General features: G+C 37.8%; 1 non-coding gene across 1 annotated transcript; it reads left to right on the forward strand.

Annotated features, from left to right (window-relative positions):
• Positions 1-8,174: 8,174 nt before the first annotated feature.
• On the forward strand, positions 8,175-8,281 carry LOC131252319 (small nucleolar RNA R71). The gene has a single exon (XR_009174347.1). It is a non-coding gene; the product is annotated as a small nucleolar RNA R71 (small nucleolar RNA).
• The last annotated feature ends 4,133 nt before the right edge of the window (positions 8,282-12,414 follow it).

The raw sequence follows: 12,414 nt of genomic DNA on the forward strand, positions 1-12,414 counted from the left end.
CGAATTGTGGTTCAATAAAAAGCCTACTGTTAAATACTTTCGATCAGTCGAAGTGCTATATTTTACGTGATCGTGAAAATTTGAAAAACTTTGATACGAAGAGTGATGAAGGGATTTTTCTAGGATATTCCTTAAATAGTCGAGCTTATAGGGTTCTGAACAAAAGGACTGGTGTGATTCAAGAATCCATTAATGTTGTCATCGATGATCACTTAAACACACCAACTTCTAATTCAGATAATGATGAAGTACTAATCATTGATAAACCCGATACTTCATCGAATCAGACTGATTCTGAGTTGAGGACTGTTAAAGATCATCCAACCACACTCTTGGAAACCCTCTCACCGGTGTTCGCACCCTAGACAACTTGAGGATATATGTAATTATGTATGTTTTACATCCCAAATTGAACCATCTAACGTAAAAGAAGCTCTTGATGATGAACCGGATTGTTGCGATGCAAGATGAACTCAACCAATTCATAAGAAATGATGTTTGGTATCTCGTACCAAGACCTAAAGATAAACACATCATTGGAACAAAATGGATTTTCAAAAATAAGTCCGAAATGTGGAAATATAATTAGAAACAAGGCTAGACTAGTGGTACAAGGTTATACTCAAATTGAAGGGATTGATTTTGATGAAACCTTTGCACCAATAGCACGTCTTGAATCTATCCGACTATTTATATCCATTGCATGTTTTAAAAAGATAAAGATCTATCGATGGATGTGAAAAGTGCTTTTCTAAATGGCGATTTACATGAAGAAGTCTATGTTGAACAACCAATGGGATTTGAAGATTCCAAAAATACGATTATGTATATCGGCTTAAAAGGCACTTTATGGATTAAAACAAGCACCTAGGGCATGGTATGAGAAACTAACGAAATTTCTTTTAAGTCATAATTTTCAAATGGGATCTGTTGATAAAACTCGTTTGTTAAAAACATAATGATCATATCTTAATGGTACGATTTATGTTGATGATATCATTTATGGATCAACTTGTACCGACTTAATACCGAGTTTGCAGATTTGATGAAATCACAATTGAAATGAGCATGGTTGGGGAATTGACTTATTTCCTTGATTGCAAGTAAAGCAACAATCAAGGAATATTCATTTCTCAATCTAAGTATGCTTTGAATCTAATCAAGAGATTTGAATTTGAGAATGACAAGAATTTCGATACTCCTATGAGTAGTACCCTGAAACTCTCAAAAGACTCTAATGGTAAAAATGTTGACTCAAAACTTTATCAGAGTATGATTGGTAGTTTGTTATATTTAACTGCTAGCAGACCTGAATTTCTCTAAGTATTGGTATTTGCACAAGATATCAATCTGATCCAAAAGAATCTCACTTGATTACTGTCAAGCGAATTATTAGATATGTCGCAAGTACTGTAAATCTCGGTCTCTGGTATCCTCATGAGACCAGTGTCCAATTAGTTGGGTACTTGGATGCTAACTGCGCTGGTAATCTAGATGATAGAAAATCAACCAGTGGTGGTTATTTTTACATTGGAAATTGTCTAGTTTCCTGGTTTAGTAAGAAACAAAATTCTATATCACTTTCAACAGCTGAAGCGGAGTATATCGCAGCTGGTAATGCATGTACACAACTTGTTTGGATGCAACGAATGCTAAGTGATTATGGAATTAAACTGGATTCTATGTTATTACATTGTGATAATTCCAGTGCGATAAATATTTCAAAAAATCCTATTCAGCATTCTCGTACTAAGCACATTGACATTAGATTTCATTATATAAGGGAATTAGTAGAAGAAAAAGTTATATCTCTAGAATATATTCCTACTGAAGATCAACGAGCTGACATTTTCACAAAACCTCTCGATAAAAGCAGGTTCAAAAAGATGAAATTTGATCTTGGCATGTGCATTTTAAATTGATTATTTATGCCTACTTGTATTATAGTGTATATATTTGCTAGATTGAATTCTAATTTTTGTATATTTTGCAAGAAATTTGAATTTTTGGGGTTTCTTCGACCAGTCATGAGTATACACGACCAGTCGTCCTACGACCGGTCGTAGATACCCATGACCAGTCGTAGCACTTAAATTGGGGATTTTTGCTTTCTTCCTCATTTTACTTTTCTTCTCTTTGGAGCCGTGCTTCGACTTGTCGAACCCATCTTTCTTGTTCTTCAAGGTTAGTGTTCCAAATCACTTTTTCTTGCAGATTTGTGTCTAGATTGCTTCCTTTTCAAGCATTAAGTTTTCTATTTTGAATTTCATTGAGATTTGGGGTTTGGATTTTGAAAAATCAGTTTTGTGTAAACCCACTTCTCAATCCTTTGCAACTTCTTTATTTCTTGAAATCCTCGTTGCAAATGGCTTCTAGAGGTAAAAAACTACTTCCCGTGGTCCTTCTTCTTCCTCCAGATCGACCGCTATCTCTAAACGTCATCTTCTTGTTCCCAATGATGATCCATCATACGTTAGGGACATTAGATTACGTAATGTTATTGTTGAGCATCCTGTTGATGTTAATCATATTGCACCTTTTGACATCCTTCCTATGCTTGAAGCTGTAGGTTGGGTTAACTTATTACATTGGGGTGGGCCTGCATACCGGTCCATTGCCCAATCCATGTTTACATGTATTAGTGCTTTCTCACAGGATGATTTATCTTTTAAAATATCTACTAGAGAAGGGCCTTTCGACGTTGATCGTCATTTAATTTCAGCCCTTATGGACATTCCTGTGAATGATGAGGGTATTCCTATTCATAACTTAACTGATAAACCCTCAATGTCTGAAAAACGCATGCTCACTAGAGACTTGTGCAACATGGATGTTCAATGGACTCAAAAAGGGAATGCGCTCCCTACAAGGTATTTGTTACCCAAATACAGAATTCTCCACAGAATCTTTGTGTCTAATCTGTATCCTCGTTCGGGTAATAAATTTGACTTGACTTCGTTTATGGTTCGTGTTATCCATGCTATTTCCAATGGTACTCAGATTTGTTTGCCATCCTTAATCTGTCATTTCATTCTTCAGTTTAGACTCCATCCTGGTCATAGTGACATTCCTTTTGCTTATTTAATGACTGTATTGGCTACACATATGTTAGTCGATATGCCGGTTGATGAGGCACCTATCCATCATCTGATCTTCAACAATACGAATATCAATAAGATGAAGTTGGATCTACTTCCTGAACAAGGTGGTGGTGGTGGTGGTGGTGGTCATGAAGAAGCTGGTGATGACATTAATATGGATGACATTTTTGAGGAACTCGATTCTGACTCAGCAAATGATCCAGATTTTGTACCATTTGATGTTGATGCACGTCTGAGTGCATTAGAGGGTAAAGTTGAGAATATAAATGTAAAGTTGGAAAACATGTCTGTTGCTCATGATTTACAATTCAAGTACATGCGTAAATATCTTAGGCGCTTGAACAAAGGCATGCACCAACTTGATCCCTCTATTCCTGCTCCATCATCTGGTTCTAGTTCTGAGTAGTTTATATGAGACTTCTGGTCTGTAATAACTTTATAACTTAGCACTTGGTTGACTGATTTTGAGTTGGATACTATCTATGCTTTATGCTGGATATTTATTTTATGTGAAGCTATGCTGAGTTTCTCTCTTAACTCCTCATGTTTACTCTCATATATTCCTTTATTTAGTTCTCCTTTGTCATATTATGACAAAAAGGGGGAGAATGGTTTGTTCTCGATGTGATTGTGAGAGGAGTAGCATTGATTATGTTACTCAGGGGGAGTGGGGGAAAGTATGTTTGAGCTTGTTGAAGTATGTTTGAGCTTGTTGAATGAAACTGGTTGAATGTTGAATATTGATTTGCAGGTATTAACCAGTTGTTTTACTTTTTGTTTATCTTGGTTATGTGTTTTGTCACTAATTTGACAAAGGGAGAGATTGTAAGTGCTATAGTTTATATCCCTGTTTGTTGTCAAATTTATGGTGCCAAAATCACTGTTATATATATAACTTACATAAGTGAAGCTCTCTCAAGGATCAACATTCATGAACAAGCTAAGCTCACATCAAGCAAAGCTCACAAGTACAATGATCAATCTTGAATGCAAGAACTGCTCACAAGACAAGACTCAAGCCGCAAGACTTCAAGAAGAGTACAAGGCAGTTTGTAAAGATCTCAAGACTTCAAGGCTCATACTTCAAGGTCACTTGTTCCTAATGTTTCAATGTCCATACTTCATAGTTGAGGTTTGACTGACCATAGGTTGACCTTAGAAGTAGGTCATTTCGGATACATAAACCGAATGTTTATTTTACATGAGTTTGGTCTGTTCTTCGACTAGTCCTAGGCCTTCTTCGACTAGTCCTAGAGTTGCTTCGACCAGTCTAAGAAATTCCTCGATCAGTCATGAGTTTGTTATAAATTTCGGATGAAATTTGTTAGGCTTCGACTAGTCCAGAACTGCTCGACCATCGTAGGAATGTGTCGATCGCATCTTCGACCGTAAAATCTTCGACTCAAAATACAGCGATGTGTTATAGATTCTTCGACCAGTCAAAGGAAACCTACGACCAGTCGTAGGTGACCTACGACCAGTTGTAGAACGGTCAGAGCTTATCCCGCCGGATCTTTCAAATATCTGTTATTACTTCGACTAGTCGAAGAGCTCCCTAGACCAGTCGAAGACATGATCTGTTCACCTATAAATAGAACACGAATCTCAGAAGAAATCATCGAATTAATTAATCTATTCAAGCCAATCTTCGTCGAACTTCTGAGAGATAATTCTGTGCTCCATCTAAGCTAAGTGTGCTTATTTAATATTCTCTTTCCTTAGCTTTATTTTAATTGATTTTATTTCTGCTATTCCAATATGATTTGATAAGAGGAATTATTATTCCCTTTCTTTGGAATCAAAATCAATTAAGGCAAGCCCTATTCGGTTTAATTTAAAATCTATTAGAATTAGAACCATTGTAATTGAGTACTGGACATTGAATTTGGACATTCAATCATCTACTCTGACTTGGTTCTACCGGGCTGCTACAATGAAGGAGATAATCAGGTATTTTACATTTAATTGTAAATTCCTTTTTGTTTTGGTTTCTTTCAAGATTTGCCCAAAAAATCTTGTTGTATTGGTTATCAGAGGAGAGCCAGGAAAACTCAGAAGTGGGGTTTTTTTTTTTAATTGTGTAAGCCCACATACAAAGACACAATTGTAAAGGTTTTGGGTGAACCTAGGAAAACCTATTTTTAGTGAACGCTAACATCTCCTGTGTGAGGATATTAGGAGTGGAGTAGCATTTTGTGTGGCTGTTGTTTAACAGTTGGTGAACACACAGACGAACCACTATAATCCCTTGAGTTGTGGTTGAATGATTTATACTTCTAATTTTTAATTATTCTTTTGTGGGATGTATGTATGGTGGTGAATGTTGTAATTATTTAATTCAAGCTTTGTGAGAATGTTGTAATAGTTTAGAATTTATTTTCTGCTATTTCTTTATCAGCTTGATTTTCTATTTCTTTTAAAAGTTGTTCCAGCAAGGTTGCCTTGCCATTTTTATGGTGTATGGCTGTCCCTAGAACAATACATTTGTGATTCAATTTATTTCAATTCAGTTTGTATTTATTTCTGTTTTCCTCTTCGGTTTGAGATTTGATACAAAGATCTTTCTAGAAATAAGGTTGTCCTACCATAAACTCTGGTTTTTGGTGTAAGGTTGTCCTTAGAACAACATTTGTATCAACCTCTCAAGATCTGAATTTTGAGGCTGTTTTACTTTCCTGCATTGTGATTTACTTTGGCTATCATATTCTATTTAATTCCGCTGCGATAAGTTTTATTTGGTATTGTCCTATTCACCCCCCCTCTAGGACATATAGCTAGGCCTTTTCAAGTGGTATCAGAGCCTAATAGCTCTTTTTAATTCTTGGATTTAATTCCCGAGCTAACGATTTAAGCTATTTAAGATGTCAAATTTTGATAGCCTTTCAGTCACAAGGCCTCCACCCTTTGATGGCTCCAACTATGCCTATTGGAAAGCCAGAATGAGGATCTTCCTTAAATCAATGGATGAAAATGTGTGGCAAGCCACAGTGACTGAATGGAATCCTCCTATCATGGAAGTTACTGGGGTTGATGGTTCAAAATCTATGAAAGTCACACCATATTATCAATGGACCACTCTTCAGAAAAGTGAGAGTAGTGCAATTGCTAAAGCACTAAATGCAATTACTTGCGCACTATCACCGGATGAGTTCAAAAGAATCATTTCCTGTGATACTGCAAAGCAAGCTTGGGATGTATTAGAAATGACACACAAGGGTACTACAATTGTGTAAATTTTCGCGTATTAATGTGCTGACCCTTGACGATTCTGTAAATTTTCGCGTATTAACGAGCTAACCCCTTCTTTAAGGGATTGGTTCATAGGGTTCACCTCTGCTCATGAGAGATGACTCTTTGTATAGTAGATAAACTGAATAGGTAGACCATGTAGAAGAAATGATACTTTTATTAAGAGCCTTAAAAGGCTAGTAGATCCGAGCTATACATTGCTTTTATTAAGGGTCTTAAGTGGCTAGTAGCTTCTTTTTCCTCATGGATAGTAGATCTTTAAGTGCTCGACATTCCAGGGGTGAAGTAGTGGACGCCCTTTCAAGTCTTCCAAATGGTAAGAGCCAGGCTTTGTCGATCTGACCACGCGGTAAGGAATGGGTGACCAAGAATGATGGAAATTTGAGTGCTCATGTCCATGATGGGTTGAGTATCCAGGATGATAAAATGTACTAGGTAATAGAATTTGTCAACTTGGACCAACACATCATCGATTATCCCTCTCGGTACACGAACTGATTGATCGACAAGTTGTAATGTAGTTCGGGTGGGTTTCAATTCACCCAAACCTAGTTGTTTGTAGACCGAATAAGGAATCAAATTTACACTCGCTCCTAAGTCAAGAAGTTCGTGCTCAATCCGATAGTTCCCAGTTACACAAGCGATGGTTGGGCTATCGGGATCTTTGTATTTCTGTGGCACATCTTGTTTTAGGAAGGCACTCACTTTTTCAGTTAAAAAGATTTTCTTTTAAATATTTTGCCGTTTTTTGGTCGTACACAAGTCTTTCAGAAATTTGGCATATGAAGGTATTTGTTTAACCGCATCCAGTAGAGGGATGTTGACCTTCACTTGTTTCAACACCTCTAAAGTGTCCTGAGAGTTAGAGAGAGGTTTTGGTGCAACCAACCATTGAGGGAATGGGGTAATCAGCTTGCCTTAAGGTTCCAGTTCCAATTCTTGTGGAGCAGTACTAGGTATATCATCATTGTCCTCTTCTGGAACTTTAGGCTTTTCAGCCCTAACCGGAATGGTTTTATCAATGGTCTTCCCACTCTTAAGAGTGGTGATAGATTTAGCTTACACCATCTGATTTGAAGAGCTTGGATCACTTATCTTATATTGCGGTTTTAGATTGGGGAGAGGTTGAGCAGGAAGTATCCCCTTTCCCCCAATTGTTAAGTGCCACTCTATCCTTTGAATAGATGACGCAAGCATTCCCAATGTTGATCAAATATCCTGGTTGTGTAGCTCTTGGCCTCAAATATGTTTTTGAACTGGATCCTCTTGAGGTTTCCCTTGATTTGGAATTTGATTGAAGAAACCTTCAGGGGTAGCAGTTTTTCCATTCCTCTAACTGAAGTTTGGATGATCTCTCCAACTAGGATTATATTATTAGAGGTAGGTCCATTGAAAGGTCTTTGGTAATTGTTCATGACATTAGATTGCTCATTCAGAACCTTTTGAAAGGTAGGTATTGTTGGACAATTTTCAGTTGTGTGAACATTGCAAGCACAAATACCGCAAACAGTTTCCTTAACCTTATCCTTCTTTAGTTCCATGACCTCAAATTTCCTTATGAGATTAGACACTTTAGCATTGATATCATCATCCTCTTTTAGAAGGTATAATCTACCCCTCTCCTTTGATTGATTGGGCTTAGAAGTGGTGCTTGATTTTAAGGAGGTATCCCATGATTGTGCGTTTTCAGCAAGTCTATCTAGGTAGTTCCACACATCATTGGCATTTTTATTTATGAATTCCCCATTGCACATTGTCTCAACCAATTGATGCATGGAAGATGTTAGACCATTATAGAAAAAGTGTGTAATGCGCCAGGTTTCAAAACCGTGTTGTGGGCATGAACTGATAAGATCCTTAAACCGCTCCCAACATTGGAAGAATGTTTTATCCTCCTTTTGGGCGAAGTTCATGATTGACTTTCTGAGGATGTTTGTTTTATGATGTGGAAAAAATTTCTTTATGAACTCCCTTATCATGTCATTCCATGTGCCAATAGATCGGGGACGTAGTGAATGCAACCACATCTTAGCTTTCTCTTTCAAAGAGAAGGGAAAGAGTTCCAGTCTGACTGTGTCCTCAGACACGTTAGGAAAATATAAAGTGGCTATAATCTCGTCAAACTCTTTCAAATACAAATATGGACTTTTAGATTCTAGTGCATGAAATTTTAGGAGTTGGATCACCCTTGGCTTAATATCCATATGCCCTATATTTTCTGGAAAAATCATGCATGAGGGTGTGCTCACCCCCGCCGATTGTAAATAGTCTCACAAAGTACGAGGCGAGGGTGCTTGATGCACTTCATTCTCATCCTGGACTTCCTCAACTCGAGGTTAAGGTTGTCTTCTCTGTTGATTGACCAGTTGATTGACAACCATCACTTCAATTGACTCTGAGGATCTCAGGTAGTGTTTAATCCTGTGATGGATAGATAACCCCTCAACTAATCCTCCTTCACTCAAAAGACGTTGAGTGTTGTCAGGGACCCACTTGGGCATGAAACACTCTTAGCCCTCAATTTCAGATTTCAACTTAAACCTAAAGAAAGAAGAAAATAGAAATCTAGAAATAGAAAGTGAGAGAATTAGAAAGAAGTTACCAAATTAGAAGTTCCTAAATTAAGATCCTGTAAAACAAAACGAAACAAGTCAGTTTCTAAAAATAGAAATTCTAAAATTAGAAATTTCTAAACTAAAATTAGAAAGTAGATATAAGAAAAATAGAAAAGGAAAGTTTCTAAACATAGAAATAGGAAGCTAAGTTAGTTTTTAAAATAATTCAAAAAAAAAACCCTAACCTAAAAATAGAAAGTAGAAAAACCCTAATCTTAACCTAATTCTAAAACTAGTTAATCTCAGAAAAACGCAACCGTTGATCCCTGGCAATGGCGCCAAAAACTTGTTCACAACCTCAAGTGTAGGGTCGCGATGTAGTAATAATCTCGGTGAGACCGAGGTCAAATCCACAGGGACTGAACTTGTGTGTCTTCTAAAAGTAACTAGAACTAGAAGTAGAAAAAGATGAAAACCTAAATCTAGAAGTATAGAGAGTAATTGTGAGAGATTTAATAAAAAGCTTAAGGAATTCAAAGGTGGGAAACTAAGGTTTCCAAGGATCCACTTGTAGGTTCTCAGGATGCTACCTTGCTTGATTCAAAGACACAACTAGAATCAGAGTCCTATCCTGTCCAATTGGTAAGATGAGATTTGTCAGATCTCTGAACTTCTCATAGATCTAATCATTAATGGATGAGAGTTATGAGAATTTGAAAGTGATTCCATCACCTAACCATGCTCAGGAGACAAGGCAAACAATAGGATTTACCAATCCCACAACCAATCATAAGAGAATTGTGAAGGTTAGGAAGGATTCCATCATCCTACCATGCCCAAGGGATGATGGTGAACAACAGGATCTCCTAATTGCACAATCTCAATTATGGAAAAGAAGATATGTAACGCCCTGAAATTTGGGGGTCGAGCATAACTCAGCTCCCGAGTTCCAAATCATCACTTATGCAACATATTTAATGATTGATGTATGTTGACTGTATTAGTGCATAAAACATGGAATAGATTAAGCCAAAATACAGATATAATTCAGGGATAAGTGAATAAAGCAAGCGGAAGACTTATAGAAAAATATGTGTACAAGTGTAAATCCCTGAAGTACATATACAAACCAGGTCGTATGAAAGTGTTACTTATCAAAATTATAAGTATCAAATTACATCATTTATATTCCCAAAAATAATCCCAGAAATCCCGCGCATCAGAATAAGGCTCGCTAGAACCCATCTGAAAACTGCATATAAGAGAAAGCAGCCTCATCATCATCCATCTCCCGCTCTGCCTCCGAAGTCGCATCAACATCTGCAACATCAGAACCTAAGACAGAGTCTGGTGGGTGTTTAACACCGCCCCAGAACGTGGGAGTGAGTGATCAACTCAGTGGAACAATAAGGCACTGGTTAACATGTTATCAGTTCAATCAAGCAGTAATGATAAAGCAGAACAATTAAATAAATCCTATGTACTCTTGTTAATGCAAGGATGTATGCAAAATGATGCGTGCCCTCACGTGTACACCCTCAGCGTCTTCATCTTACGTTACGCATGACACCACCTCAAAGTGCGCCATATTTACAAAGCACATGCAAATGCAGTGCATGGATATGATTACCAAGTTGTTATTAGTCCATTTCATATAGCAGAATTGGGAAGCTAAGATACCTTACTCATGTCATCATCCAAACAGTGATCCATTCTAGGGTCGTCAATCCTAGTCGTCTCATACGATCATATATTTGAGGTCGTAGCAAAGGGCTCATCACCAATTAATGCACGCCTTTCATACCTTTATTACCACAGTTCGGCTTGTCACCTCAATGCGGTATCCAGGTATGCTCGAGGTCACTACAAAGGGCTCGTCACCAATCAATGTAGGCCGACAACACGAATATAGTGTCCCATACCACCATAATCGGCTCACGAGTTTAGTTGCTCACTGGTCACTACGGGGAGGCTCGTCAGGCCGACAGCTCGACCACGATGTCCCATACCACCATGTCCGGCTCATGAGTCTTAGCGGATCAAGGTACCAAGGTTAATAGGATTTCATTGGTAAGTTCGGTACCCTAGATTCAAGCAGTAGCGTCCATACATGGTGAACATACATCGGATAATCGGGTTACTTGACGAACTCAACTAGCACGAGCGCACGTTGGGTTGAACGACATAGAGTGCGCAAACACTCCGCGTGGCCAAACCACTGCCGACAACTCTAATACGACTCGGGTTCGTCTAATACGTCCTATGTGGCGAAAGCAACCTCAGCCACGATCTTAAGGCCGATTACCGATTTCCTGGACTAATGCATAGTCCCACACATATTACACTACAACAGATATTCATATTGAATGTAAAACAGTAATGGAACAACAACTTAAATCAAGTGGTACTCAAGCATCTGAAGAATATCAACTTAACATAAATGTAAGCATAAGTAATGCTTGAATTTAAATAACATGGAATGTAACTTGCATAAAGGAAATCATGCACATCAATAGGAGTGTTGAGAATCACTTCTCAACGCCCGCAATTAGTGTAATAAGTTACACTTTAGATCATTCATGCATTTCTACAAACACTTAGAATACATGATATAACATACATGACGTATGTTGAAAAACAAGCATTTGGACAATTCCTTTTACCAAGGAGTCATCATACATACATCTAGCATACATACATGACAAATAATCATGGCAAACACAAGTGCATATTTTATACGTATACGATACTTTATACATACACATAGAATACACCAATCTCAATATAACACATGCATATTAGGAACGCAACATAAACACAACATTTGGCATGTGAAATCTCATTCATAACAAGAATAAATCATTAACTGGCATTGAAAGCCTTGAAAACCATAATCTATACACTTAAAGTCCGCATCTTAAGCAAGGAAAGAAACACCGAACTGACTTAGACGAGTTGTCTTCGTCAACGGCGACAGATTACCCTAAAACAATGATAGAAATGAGATACAACAACACCAAGACTATTCTAAGCTCTAACACAGATTAGGGTTAGGTTAACTTACCCCAAAATGAACTCAGAACCGTCAGAATAACGATTCAAAGTGAAGGTTCAAAGATGAAGAAGAACAGGAAAGAATCCAAGATGATTCACCAACTTCTCTCTCACTATCTCTCTCTTTTCCACTCTCTTTCCAAGCTAGGGTTAGAGAAAATTCGTATGGAAAAGAGAGCTAGGGTTTAAGGACTATAAATAGGCCTCAAATTGATGAAAATAACCCCAGGGACAAGGTATACTTAGGTTATAACCAAAGCATGCCTCTCTCGATCCAACGAAGCACTTCTGGTGGGCTTAAAACCATGAAAGGTCGGACTTAAGCTTGTTGACCATAGATCTAGGTCAAACTGAGTTTTCATACCGACCGGCTCTTCAGATCAGTCGTGGCGGACCACACTCAATTCAACGGTCACTGAATCTCGATCAGGTCCACAAGCACAAGGACATGCCTG

This window comes from Magnolia sinica, chromosome 7 (assembly GCF_029962835.1).
Source record: "Magnolia sinica isolate HGM2019 chromosome 7, MsV1, whole genome shotgun sequence".
Taxonomy (NCBI): domain Eukaryota; kingdom Viridiplantae; phylum Streptophyta; class Magnoliopsida; order Magnoliales; family Magnoliaceae; genus Magnolia; species Magnolia sinica.